Source organism: Apodemus sylvaticus, chromosome 14 (genome assembly GCF_947179515.1).
Source record: "Apodemus sylvaticus chromosome 14, mApoSyl1.1, whole genome shotgun sequence".
NCBI classification, from domain to species: domain Eukaryota; kingdom Metazoa; phylum Chordata; class Mammalia; order Rodentia; family Muridae; genus Apodemus; species Apodemus sylvaticus.
In genome coordinates, this window is record NC_067485.1 from 83,780,469 (window position 1) to 83,795,713 (window position 15,245).

The window sequence follows — 15,245 nt, forward strand, 5'->3', positions numbered from 1 at the left end:
ATAAACTAATTTAAGCTACTTCCATATTCTTGACAGTTTCATGACAGTAGATTCTCCTTTCCTACTGGAGAGATTAGACACCTCAGTATACAATCATTTTTACTTTCTTATTAGATTGAAAACTTTCACATTGTGCTTTATAGCTTCTCATCAGCATGTCTAAATTGCCAGCATCATTAATCTTTATTTTTCAGGACCATGATGTAAAATTAGAAATACTTGAACACAAGTACTAGGGTATGATGGTAGTCAATCTGATGGCTGTTCCTTGATTAGTAGAGATGTTGTGTACAGAGTGTGGATACACTGGACAAAAACATAGTTCAAATCATAGCTGGGGTTAACCAAGAGAACACAAGATGTAAGTATGCTACTAAAAAATAACATGGAATTTAAATGCAATCTATAGCTTTATTTATGGAAATGAGCAATACGTATTTTCAGATAACTGACTTCAGAAAGCAAAACTATAATTTACATGAGAAGAGGTGCTACTGTAAATTACTCCATTTTATAAAAAGTATCTGAGAGATTCTAAGGTAATGTTATGTTTTATAAAATTATCAAAGGGGTGAGCTAAGTTAACAAGAGGGCAAACTGTTCTAATGAATTAGGCACTAATACTTTTATTCTAAAGGACATTTATGGGATGACTTTATAGGTGTCCTTCATAATGATTTTGAACTTATTAAACATTCACAAATGCCTCCTGTGACTTGTACAAATTTCTCTAAGTACCACATTCTACCATCAAGTTCCTTGTGGTACTTCCTTCAAATATATCGTTTTATATGTCCTCTCTTTTTTTCCCTCTTCTTTCCTAACTTAATGAGGTTCAATAAAGAACAGTTTAAAGAAGAAAGAGAGCAAGAGAGCAATTATCCTATTGTGGCCATTTGAGCCAAAATCAACAGTCTCTAAAGCTGCAAGGCTCTAATGACAATGTCTTTTTTCAAAGTCTATGGTCTTTTAAATCACTTCTGTTGTCATGGGGCCATACATGACAAAGACTGGCAATTTGGAAGATACGAAAGTACCAAATTGGATCTATTTCTGCCTAGATGCAATTGTGTACAAAGCTTAGCTGACATAAAGCAAAAGGATGGAAGGGGGGGTTAGTAGCAATGGGTTAGTGTCAGACCTAGGAAAGTTCTCTCAGTATGTTTGAGAATATGTGCATTATATTCTCTCTTATTTTCACTTCTCTCAAGAATGAAGCTACACTGTGGTGTCACCATGTGTTCCATTGTATAATGATGTTAGATCCATCACAGAAGAGGTGAATGAAAACAAGGTTGAGTTTTGTTCACTCCTTGACACCCTCAAAAATTCTCTCTCCAACACACCCCAGAAAAGCAGGGTCTCCCTGCTCCATGGGTTTCTTTGTCTTCCCCTTTCCTCACCTCCACACACATTTCATCATGTTACCGTGACTTCCTTTATGATTCCTTACTCACACAAAGCTCATGACTTTATTGTGAATACCCAACCAGAAACTGTCTTTCTTCTTTCCTGTCTCTGGGTCAGATAAAGATAAGGAATGTCTCTTTTATGGTCCACAGTATTCATTAGTAACTGTCTATGTGAGATCAGGCCATTGTATCCAGTGTATTCCATACAATACAGACTCTTGCTTTCTCCATTAATATTCTCAAACTATAATATAATCATAGTTTAAATTTTCTTGGTTTAATCTTTAAATCCAAATGAAATTCAAATATTAAATCTAAAGCCTTTATCTGACATAGTAGCAGGTTTTCTTGCTCTCAACTCTGTCCTCCTGAATTATCTATGACTGCATATCATCCGGTGCTACTTGGATGCCTAACCAGTCCACCTGCCCTCCCTGAAGCATGGCCCCAGGTATTAAAGGGACTGCATATGCAAGAGCCTGCCCTTTAACCTACTGTGCACCCCAGCATGTTCCAGTAATACCTTAGGAGGTCTCTTCTGATTCAGTCTTGTCATCATCATAAAGAACACCTCAGAATCCCTGCTACAGTAGTTTGTATGTGTGCTCCCCGCCCACACACACATACAATGTGCTCTACTTATTCTGCTAGTGCTCGATAGAATGTTTTGAGAACACTGAGTAGAAAACCAGTAAACACTAGTTGGTCGTACTCTAATCTCGTGACTGAGTGCGCACTGCCCAGATTGGTATTTGGTCTGAGTTCAGATCTATTCTTATATGTGTTCTCTTATATTTTTGGCTGTAAGTCTAGCGTTTAATGGCTGAGCCACGTCTCCAGCCCGCATGCTTTTTTCTCAGCCAACACTTAAAATAACTTATTTGTAAACAAGTGCCCACAACTTACCTCTGCTTATGCACCTGATAGCGAGTTCAAATATCAGTTGTCATCAACAAGCTCTTGTCATGGTACTACGATGTTTCTTTTCAGTCTCTCCACCTCCAAGAAGTAGCCTACCATTTACCCAATTGCTGAGGTCATTAATGACTCACCTTCTCTCCACACAGTCTCATTAGTCAGCACTCTCAAAGCTGAATCTCACTTCTCACCTCCTTCCTGTTACCATTTGATGAGAAGCCACCATTGGTTTGTTTTGGTTTGTTTTGGTTTGGTTTGTTTTGGTTTGTTTTGGTTTGGTTTGGTTTGGTTTGGTTTGGTTTGGTTTGGTTTAGTTTGGTTTGGTTTTGTATTGAGCCCACCATGATAGTGACCCCAAATGAGAGTTGTGCTTCGGCACAAGCCCTACAATTTATTCAGTATGGTAGCAACTGAGACCGAAATGCATATGGACATGATCACAAGTTCTGGCCTTTATTATCTGAGCATGTTCACACCCCCCACACCTGTGTTTCCTCTTATTTAGCTTGTGCCTCTGGTCTGCTCTCTGTGGTAACTTACTCCTCTCAGCACAAAAGGAATTTTTATATGGTGTGCTCACTGCTACATTGCTAGGAGCTGCCACATAGTATCCACCTAGTGATGTTCCTCAGGTTCGTGGTTTGATTCTGTTTCTTTTAGTCCTAGTGTACCTTTGTGACCCCAGTTCTCTGCTACTACCCTTAACCCCAACAGTGCATCTGGCATGTTGTATACACTATGGGTGACCAAGGTGGTTTTCACTGCCTTCTGCCTTCTGCCTTCTGTCTCTGCCCTCTGCACTTGTTTGTGTAATCACTTCTCTCCCACCCTTTTAGTTACAGCTCCAATGTGCTTCTCCGAGAGAACCCTTCCTGACAATGCCAAATTGTAATCTTCTTTGAACGTCTTGCGTGCTGGTTAAAAACCCCTTCGTTTCCACTTATGAATCATGTGTTCTTTGATCTCTGTGTTTTCTCTAAGTTATATTCAACTGTTTGAATTGTCAGCATGGGCTGAATCAGAAGCCAGAGGCCATTCATACCTTGCTAAGAAATCCCAGAGGGAAAAAAAAATATTTACTAAGAATTGTCACTAATTATTTTAAACTGGCAGAAATTCATGTTCTTTCTGCCTTTTAAATATTTAAAGTTAGCTAGAAACCAGGGAGCTGCCATTACAGAAAGGTCTGTGAGGCAGCATGCTACCATGGTCATTAAAGTCTTTCTTTCTGCTTCTCTTTTACTAAGAAACAGAAGAGGGCAAAAAGGAGACGGGAAATGAACAAACAGGGACTTTCCGTGGGAGGACGTTCAGAGAAGCTTCATGGAATCCTGGTTGCACTTGCCTGATGACTACGGTTGTCTGCTAGTGAAGCTTCATGAAAGGCCCTCAGGGTTTCCGAGATAAACTTATAGAGAATGATTTGTCATATACAGATGATTAACCGAAAGAAAAAGTGTTCAATTATTCTTGGGAAAGCTTTTGGAGCTCTTTATAACTTTTAAAGCTCAAAACACAGAAACAAATGGGAAGGCAGGACAGAAAATAAAAGAACAAATATAAAATTATGTTTAAAAGCATAGAAACAAACTAATCTACCGACAATAAAACAAGTCATCAATATGTTGCCAATTGTTCATTCTAGATCGGTAAAGATTCTACATAGCAATTCTATTCAAAATTGAGATGCTTAGAATATGGCAAACGTTAGGACCAGTGCTAACGAAGCTGCTGCCATTCTTCACTGGGTCTCGCGGGCATCAGGCGTCACTGCTTTGAACACCGTCTAGAGCTAGTCCTGTGCTAAGGTGCTTGCTGGGCGGGCTGGGGGGCGATTATGATCTCCAGATACAGACGCTTTAGTTTCCTTTCTATTTCTGTCATCAATAGCCTTCACCAAATTCAAACAAAGAAGAGGAGAGGAGAGGAGAGGAGAGGAGAGGAGAGGAGAGGAGAGGAGAGGAGAGAGGAGAGGAGAGGAGAGAGGAGAGGAGAGGAGAGGAGAGGAGAGAGGAGAAGAGAGGAGAGGAGAGGAGAGGAGAGGAGAGAGGGGAGGGGAGGGGAGGGGAGGGGAGGGGAGAGGAGAGGAGAGGAGAGGAGAGGAGAGGAGAGGAGAGGAGAGGAGAGGAGAGGAGAGGAGAGGAGAGGAGAGGAGAGGAGAGGAGAGGAGAGGAGAGGAGAGGAGAGGAGAGGAGAGGAGAGGAGAGGAGAGGAGAGAAGAGAAGAGAAGAGAAGAGAAGAGAAGAGAAGAGAAGAGAAGAGAAGAGAAGAGAAGAGAAGAGAAGAGAAAAGTAAGAAAAAATTTAGGAGAGAAAAGGTTCATTTTAGCCCTCAGTTCCAGGTTACAGTCATCAAAACACAGAATCAAGGTTGCAGGAACTTGAGCAGCTGATCATATTCCATCCAGTCAGAAGGAAAAGAAATGGATACAGACATGTTCATGTTCACTTCCTTCCTTCATTGTACTCAGCTCATTTCTTTCACTCACACACTTCAGGATGTTCTTCATAGGGAATTGTGACCCCCACAGTGGGCTTGTTCTTCCTACATCAATTGATTTAACAAGATACCCCCCCCCCCACAACACATACACACAAAGATATGTCTGCAGTCAAACCCACTGAAGACAATCCCTCACTAAAACTCTCAGGTGTTCTAGGTTGTATCAAGCTGACAATTCATCGCAGCACATAAAGAACCCAGTTATAGACGCAGGCACTTGTAACTTCAGCACTGGAAGCAAAGATTGAAAGATCATGGGCATTTGCTGGCCAGCCAATCTACACTTCACATATACCTACCTGAGCAAGCACACCTTCACACAATGTATATATGCCACTTAGGCCAATAAAATAAAGTTATCCAAATTTATGAGCAGACGATAATGATTAGTGCCTATCATCCAAGCTCCTGAGACAGTAGTGTAGGATGGTATTAGTTTGAGACCAGCCAGGGTTGCATGGTGAATTCAAGATCAGTCTGAGCTACACAGTGAGACCTTGTCTAAAAAACTAAAATATTAGATTTGTGGAAGCTGTTTGCTAATCATATCTACTCATAATTTTAAAATCAGTTATGAAGAAGAAATAATAAACTTGAGGTAGACTTCTCATACTATCTCTAGGACAAAGCTGACTGTTGAACTCAAAACCAAAGTGCAACTGACAGTTAGCAAACTTGAATCCGGTGTTCTCTGTAGGACATTAACCAAAACAGCTGACAGACTCAGACATCTAAGATAACAGCAAGTGAGTGGATTCATTTTGGAAATCTAGATTGACTATAAAATACATGTATTAAATGTTAGCTCGATTAATCAGTCAAATGAAAGAATTTATACTTTCCATATAACTTTCATACTTCAATTGCTTTTTAGGTCTAAGTATTTTTTATATATTGTTCTCAAATGTATTCATGGAGGAAGGGTCCATAAAGTATATTTCTTTAATTTTCAAAGTAGAAGCTAGTACATTTTTTATAATAATTCAACTTGCTTTTAATTTATAATAATTTCTACACAGTTTAGTCATTTAATACATCTTATATTACTAAATGTATAGACTTAATTATAGCCATTTAAAAATTTAGATTTTCAGTTCAGAATTTCAAGTAAAATAATACTCCATAGTTACAAAAGCCATGCTTTATGTTCCTATAGGAATCGATTTTATGACAATTTTTCCACATTCTTTTCTCATATAATCACTTTTGTGAAGTAAGTCTTTTGACATATAAGAAACATGAGTTCATTAAAGGAAATGACAAACTGCAAAGTTGTTCAGCTTGCATGGGGACATAGGTTACCCTTAAACTGCATACCAAATCTTCCTTTGACAATCTTTACACTCTGTCTTAATTATAATTTTGATTATGCACAAACTAAGTCTAATTTGATTTCACCATTAACTCTTATTTGTCAATATTATTCCTAGTCTCCAGGTGAAGTTTCTTCAGCAATGGAGAGGTCTGAATGCTGACATCTTCTCCTTGTTATGTTCTAAGAGCAGAGTGGAAAGACACAGGAGAACCACTGAGACAACAACACACATTCCCTCGTGGCCTCACCACATCTCAACTACTTCACTTACTCTCTGAACCTCATATTTCTCACCTGTAAAAGAAAGAAAATGATGATTATACAGTAATAACTTCACAGGTTCAAAGAGTTGATAGAATGAAGTATTTATGCACAAAAGCAAGCTAAAAAGTGTAGTTTCACATATTTAGAAGTGGCCCCTTGTTCTGGAAAGACTCAGTGAAGAAGTATAGGGCAAAACCAGAACAGAGAAGTGGGAAGGGTTGGGTGGGAAAACGGGGACGGAAGGGGGCTGATGGGACTTTCGGGGAGTGGGGGTCTAGAAAAGTGGAAATCATATGAAATGTAAATAAAAAAATATATCGAATAAAAGATGTGTCCCCTTTAAAAAAAAAAGTGGACCATTATTCAAGAGCTCTAAAAGAAGCCAAGATAGTATGTCTGTCTTAAACAACAAACAAAAAACACACCTCTTCTGTGCAAGGATCTGAACAGACAGGAAATGAATCACACATCTCCATTTCACTATTGATAATAAAAAAAAAAGCATGTGGGATGTCACACTGTGTCCTGTGACATCTTTTATGTGCCCTGGATGCAAATAATGTGTACAGAGACATGCAGATAAGGGAACAAATATATGCAGAAGTCTTCAATGGATGAATGCTCAGAGATGGGCAAGTCCTCAAGCAGGATATAGTAAGGAAACATTTCACCAGCAGATAAAATTAGAGAAATAAAGAGACAGAATCAGGTAAGAATACCCTCAAACCTAGAAGGCTCTTGGACTATTCAAGTCAGGAGTGAGATGGAAAACTTCTGAGGATTTTCCACAATGTAACATATTATTTGATTGCATTTTATTGTGCTGCAATACTGATCTCTTAAGACTTTACTATAAATGAACTTGAGAGGCAACATACAACATGAGGCCCAATAGCCCTTGGTGTTCAGGCCTGTTTTCTGTGATATCATCTCCTTGGATATGTGCTGGAGCCACTGACTTGTTTTTAACCAACTGAACTCTGAGGCATGATGGGAGCTGAGGGTGTACAAGACTGCTTCTATCTAGGGTGATTTTGACATCGCTTATTATCTTGCTCACTTAGCTCTGAGAAAACACAACCACATACAACTGATTCTGACCTCTAACCAAGAGCTTGGAGGAAACACAACGCCCTCAGTCCAGTAGTCTGCAAGGGTAATAACTGACATGCCAACTTCAGAGTCGAAATTTGAAGGAAAATTTGCCTGTTGAAAACTCAACTGGGACATGCCTTCAGTGTCTCTATTTATGTGACGTTTTCCTCAGATGAACTTAGATGTAGATCCACACAGCCTAGGAGATAATAAATACATGCTGCCTTATAGTACTAAGAGAAAAGAGCATTTCCTGGATGTCACATGAGTAAATCGAGCCAACAGCAGGAAAGGAAGTCAGTGAAAGCGTCCACAGAAACCACAGAAACTTGATCATGATATAGGAAATGTGAGCAAGAATTTTGCTCAAGCTCTTCTTTCAAAGAGAAATAGGATCTATGCTCACTCACTGTGATTAAGTCATTCTTAACCTGCGAAGCACTTAAGTAAATGCATAAAAATAATTCTATTCTTTGAAGACAAAGACTTCCATTTGAAACACATTATGGTACACAGTCCTGTGAATAAGACCCAAGCTTGAACAGCAGCCACTGCATTCTTGATACACCTACAATTTAACTCTGCCATCAGAGGTAGTCAATCACGTTATAATTAACTTGGAGTTGGTGACTTCCACCAAAATTTAAATCCCCTATTGATGCAGACTATTCATTATAAAACTATTTTCTAGGTCTTTCCATTCCAGGACTCATTTATGTGAAGTAGGCAGATGATCAAGGGAACATGTTCTGTGAGGCCATAGCTTTGTTATTTCTATTGCCCATCCTGTTGGATCAATATCATAGCCCTATAGTCAATTCGTTGTTTTAAATACATGCTAACCTAATTGTCCTATGTCACCCTCACTACTCCCTTCCTTCCTTGAATGTTACTCTCCTCTAAATGTTTAGTCAACAGGGATAAAAGTAGAAGTTTTTATAAGAGGACTGTAAGTTACTTTTTCCAGAAGCTTAAATAAAAATGAACAATTCATTAACTGCAGGCTGTAATGTAATCTCTCAAGTTTATGGGTATTAGACAGCACATTAAAGCACAGATGTTAGAAATCTGAAGCAGGGTGCAAAAGTAAAATAATTTCATAATGAGTGCTACGTCTAAGATTTGTTGGTCACATTTTTTAAGCAGTAATACAACATACAAATAGGAAAGTCAAGGTTCGTTGGGAAAGAGAGATAAAAATAAATTATAAATATTATAAAGCTGACAAATGTCATATGCATTATAAACCTTGGGAGAATTATATGTCTGATGTACCCTTTGGTCTAGTATCATTTCTACTCCTTTGATAAAAACTCTGACGAAAAAACCAACATAGGGGAAAAGGGTGTTTTGTTTTTAATTCCAAGGAATAGTCCATCATTGTGGAAAAATCAAGACAGAAATTAATCAGATCATACCCATAGTCAAGGGGAAAGAGAATCAAAAAGTACATCCTTGTTTGTTTAGTTTTCTCTCCATTAGCTTTCTCCTCTCTTATACTGTTTAGGACTCACTTCTTTTTTTAAAAAAAAAATATTTATTCATTATATTTAAGTATACTGTAGTTGTCTTCAGACATACCAGAAGAGATCTCCTTATGGATGGTTGTGAGCCACCAGGTGGTTGCTGGTATTTGAACTCAGGACCTTCAGAAGAGCAGTCAGTTCTCTTAACCATTAAGCCATCTCTCCAGCCCTAGGACTCACTTCTTAATGAATGGTGCCACCCACAATGAGCTGCATCTTCCTACATCTAGTAGCAATCAAGACAATCGCTGATATCCATGCTCATATTCCATCTGAAGCTACATAATTCCCCATTAAGACTTTTTAAAAGGGAATCTAGGTTTTGTCAAATTGACAGTAGCCTTATACTTGATCTTAGCAATGCCTGATATAGTAGCACAGGGCTGTAATCCCAGAACCCTGGAGACAGATGTAGGTCAATCCCTCTGTGAGTTCAAAACCAGCCTGGTCTACATAGTAAGTTTCATGACTGGCAGGGCTACATAGAGACCCTGTCTCAAAACAAAACAAAACAAAACAAAACAAAATCCAAATTGCATACCCTTGTTATATGATTCCTAGTTTTTGCTTTTGTTTTTGTTTTTTGGTTGCTTCCTCATGGAAATGATTTTGTCTAGAGATAATATACAGAATTTAATCTTCCCTCTAATACATGCCACTCAATTTATTTTTGTATGTGGTCTTAGAGGAATATCTTTCTGCCTCAATTATTGTTGGCAACTAAATGTTTTCCAAGTTTCTAATCAAATTTGGTGAAACATTTCTTAATTTTATACACATGTAAATTTTAAATTTCTCACACAATCTTGTGTTTTCTTATTTTATAACCAACAATAAATTTCTGTTTAATATTTTTCTTAGGAAATATCTGCTACAGTAAATTACTATTTTAGTGGAGTATTAACCTTTGTGATTCAATCTATTTGTCATGCTAGAATAATTTATTTTGAGGTGATTTGTGGTACTTACTGTTTTTCCTTCGTATTATATTCATTTTATTTGATTTTTATCTTACACTGTTAGATATAATGTGCAGATAAAAAGAATAAGTAGCATGTACAGTCACAAAGTCAGAAGTTTGGAATTTTTGACTTTGTTAAAACATTCCAAAATGACCTTTAAATTTGCCTTTACAGTGCATGACACTAGGAGTTACTTCTCCTAAGACAAACTTTAAAAGGCCCCATAGTTTCCAACACCAGGTGACACAGAACACTGGTACTTTGAGGATGATAAAGTAAGTTATGTCACAATATGTAAGGTTGTGTTCTTTGGCAGCAGATATACACAACACCCAACCATGTGAGTTCTCACAGAGGGAGCCCAAGAAGTCCCCAATTCATGGAAAATCCAACTCTATTTAAATGAATACATTGCAGGAAAATCTAGATTATAAATTTCAAACTCCACAGTCTCGAAATGAAGAAAGAAAAAAGACAAATCTTTGCATTAGAATTCCAGAACCTTGCAACGTCTCTTTTAAATTCATGGCAAATCAAGTAAGCTGGTACATTAGTCACTGGTAAAAGATTATTTATGTGGTTATAGAAACATCTCAGAAGCATTTGGCCTCAAATCCTTTCCAACTTTGTATTATTTGTGGTTTAAGGCAAACATATAATTCACTCATCTGCTGATTCATCTCTTCTGGTTTTCTCTTTCTCTACCAAACCCTGTGTAAGCATTTCAACCTGGCAGATAGAGACAGAAGACACATGCTGCTCCTCCAGGGGGTCACATTCTAATTACAGTGACAAACAAGTCAACAAAGGACAAAAAATACATTGGAATAAGTGCTGTGAAAGAACTAAGCATAGTTCTACATACCCAGGGGAGCCTAGTCAGAGATTCCTCACTTGAAAGAGATAATCAGAGAGTAATATGCCTGAGCCACATGATGCAAGACATGAAAAGTAAAAGTACAAAGCAACACAGATGAGAACCTGAGTAGAAGAAGAAAAGTTATGGAAAGAATGAAGGTGTGCATAGCTAGCACCTGTTCAATAGTTAACTTTGTAAGGAAGTTTCCTAGGCTACTTCATGATGGAATCAGAATTAAAAACAGGACAGGATGACTGTAAAACCATTTTCCATTCCTTAAAAATTATGATTAGGAAAACCCTCTGTGCACTGAACTTGCCAGGGGAGAACTGGTCAGCAAGGAGTGATTTGACTCCCTGGTTTAGAGGTGAGGCCACAATTTTGTCTCCGACCACTGAGCAGGCAGGTGCACCCAGGAGCACAGGGAACACAAGAGTGGTGGAGTAGCTGGGACAGGGTCTGACTGGGCTCCACCTACACCCGGGAGCTGGGCTGAGCAACAACACTCTCTGCCAGAGGACAGCCGGTCACCCAGGAGGGCTGAGACAGGCTTGCAGGCTCACCTGAGGGACAAGGGACAGCCAGAGACAGCAGGACCAACTAACACCAGAGATAACCAGATGGCAAAAGGCAAACATAGGAACTTTATCAACAGAAATCAAAGCAACATGGCACCGTCCAAACCTAATTCAACCACAACAGCAAGTTGTGGATACCCCAACACATCAGAAAAGCAAGATTTGGATTTAAAAACCACAGCTCATGATGTTGATTGATGGCATCGAGAAGGATATAAATAAATCCCTAAAAGAAATAAAGGATAACACAGGTAAACAGGTAGAAGCCCTTAAAGAATTACAGGAAAGTACAGCCAAACAGGTCAAGGAATTGAACAAAACCATCCAGGATCTAAAAATGGAGGTAAAAACAATGAAAATATCACAAAGGGAAACAACTTTGGACATAGAAAATCTAGGAAAGAAGTCAGTAGTCATAGATGCAAGCATAAACAATAGAATACAAGAGGTAGAAGAAAGACTCTCAGATGCAGAAGATACAAAGCATTAACACAACAGTCAAAAAAAATGCAAAAAGCAAAAAGCTCCTAATCCAAAACATCCAGAGAATCCAGGACAAAATGAGAAGACCAAACCTAAGGATTATAGGTATAGAAGAGAGTGAAGATCTCCAGCTTAAAGGGTTAATAAATGTCTTCAACAAAATTAAAGAAGAAAACTTCCCTAACCGAAAGAAAGAGATGTCCATGAACGTACAAGAAGCCTACAGAACTACAAATAGATTGGACCAGAAAAGAAATTCCTAGGTGGGGTAGTCTCTGGGTGGTCTTTCCCTCAGTCTCTGCTCCACATTTTGTCTCTGTATCACCTTCTGTGGGTATTTTGTTCCCCCTTCTTTTTTTGTTTGTTTTCCTTTTTTATTTTCTATATTCTTTGTTTACATTCCAAATGATTTCCTCTTTCCCAGTTCCCCCCTCCCTGTATGTCCCTTAAGCCTTCTTCTCTTCACCCATTCTCCAATCACCTCCCTCCTTTTCTCTGTCCTGGTAATCCCCTCCAATGCTAGATCAAGCCCTTCCAGGATTAGGGCCCTCTCCTTATTTCTTCATGGGAGTCATTTGTTATGCTAATTGAGCCTTGGGTATTCCGAGCTTCTGGGCTAATTAATATCCACTTATCAGAGATTGCATTCCATGTGTATTCTTTTGTGACTGGGTTACCTCACTTGGGATATTTTCCAGTTCCAAAGTTCCTGAACAGAACACCAATAGCTTATGCTCTAAGATCAAGAATTGACAAATTGGACCTCATAAAATTACAAAGTTTCTGTAAGGCAAGGGACACTGTCAAAAGGATAAAACGGCAACCAACAAATTGGGAAAAGATCTTCACCAACCCTACATCTGATAGAGGGCTAATATCCAATATATACAAAGAACTCAAGAAGTTAGACCCCAGGGTACCAAATAACCCTATTAAAAAATGGGGTACAGATCTAAACAAAGAATTTTCACTTGTTCCTCCTTCTAAAAAGGACCAGAGTATCCATACTTTGTTCTTTCTTCTTGATCATCGTTTGATATGTGAATTGTGCCTTGGGTGTTCCAAGCTTTTGGGCTAATATCCACTAATCAGTGAATGTATGTCATGTGTGTTTTTTGTGATTGGGTTACCTCAGAATGATATTTTCTAGTTCTACCCATTTGACTAAGAATTTCATGAATTTATTGTTTTGATGCCCACAAGTACTTGCTGACTGGAGCCGGATATAGCTGTCACCTGGGAGGCTCTCCTAGTACATGACAAATACAGAGGGGGACACTCTCAGCCAGCCATTGAACTGAGCACAGGGTCCCCAACGGAGAAGCTATAGAAAAGACCCAAGGAGCTGAAGGGGTTTGTAGCACCATAGGAGAAGCAACAACATAAGCCACCCAGTACTCCCAAAACCCCCTGGGGACAAAAACACCAACTAAATAGTACATATGGTGTTACCCATGGTTCCAAATGCATAGGTAGCAGAGAATGGCCTTGTTGTACAGCAAAACAAAGAGAGGCCCCTGGTCCTGGAAAGGTTCAATGCAGCAGTGAAGGGGAATACCAGGACAGGGAAGCAGAAGGGGGTTGATTGGGGAACAGGGGGAGGGGGGGGTGGGTTATGGGGCTTTCAGGGGATGGGGAGCAGGAAAGGGGAAATCATTTGAAATGGAAATAGAAAGTATATTTAAGAGAGAGAGAGAGAGAGAGAGAGAGAGAGAGAGAGAGAGAGAGAGAGAGAGAGAGAAAGAAATTTCTCCTGCCACATAATAATTAAATCACCAAATGCACTAAATAAAAAAAGACTATTGAAGGCAGTAAGGGAAACACGTCAAGTAACATATTTTGCAAACCTATCAGAATTACACCAGACTTCTCACCAGAGACTATGAAAGCCCGAAGATCCTGGGCAAATGTCATGCAGACCTTAAGGGAAAAAAAAATGCCAACCCAGCTACTATACCCAGCAAAATTCTCAATTACCATAGATGGAGAAACCAAGATATTCCATAAAAGAAACAAATTTACATATTATCTTTCCACAAATCCAGCCCTTCAAAGGATGATGAATGGAAAAACACCAACAAAAGGTGGGAAACTACACTCTAGAAAAAGCAAGAAATTAATCTTCTTTTAACAAACCAAAAAGAAGAAAGCCATACAAACACAACTCCACCTCTAATAACAAAAGTAATGGGAGGCAATAATCACTTCTTAGTATCTCTTAATATCAAATGACTCAATTCTCCAATAAAAAGACATAAACTAACAGACTGGATACATAAGCAGTACTCAACATTTTGCTGCATAATGAAACTCACCTCAGGCACAAAGACAGACACTACCTCAGAGTAAAAGGCTGGAAAACAATTTTCCAAGCAAATGGTCCCAAGAAACAAGCTTCAGTAGCCATTTTAATATAGAATAAAATTGGTTTTCAACCTAGTAAGCAAAAAAGATAAGGAGACTTCATACTCATCAAAGGAAAAATCTACCAAGATGAACTCTCAATTCTCAACATATATGAATCCAAGGGCACTCACATTCATAAAAGAAACTTTACTCAAGCTCAAAGCACACATTACACCCCACAAAATAATAGTGGGAGACTTCAACTCTCCACTCTCCTCAATGAACAGATCAGGGAAACACAAACTAAACAGAGAAACAGTGAAAGTAACAGAAGTTATGAAATAAATGGTTTAAACAGATATATGTAGAACATTTTATTCTAAAACAAAAGGATGTACCTTTTTCTCAGCACTTCAAGGTACCTTCTCCAAAACTGACCGTATACTCGGTCACAAAATGAACCTCAGCAGATATAGAAGATTGAAATAATTCCATGTACCTTATCAGATCACCACGGACTAAAGCTGGTCAATAACAACAAAAACAAAAGAAATCCCACATACACATGGAAACTTAACAACATTCTACTCAACGAAAACTTGGTCAAGGAAGAAATAAAGAAAGAAATTAAAGACTTTTTAGAATTTAAGGAAAATGAAGTCACAACATACCCAAACTTATGGGACACAATGAAAGCAGTCCTAAAAGGGAAACTCAGCTCTGAGTGCCTCCAAAAAGAAACTGGAAAGAACATACACTAACAGATTGACAGTACTACTGAAGGCTCTAGAACAAAAAGAATAAAATACACCCAAAGGAGGTGACAGCAGGAAATAATCAAACTCAGGGCTGAAATCAACCAAGCAGAAACAAAACAAACTATACAAAACAATCAACCAAACCAGGAGCTGGTTCTTTGAAAAACCAAGAAAGTATATAAACCCTTAGCCAAACTATTCAGAGGGCACAGAGACAGTTTCCAAAT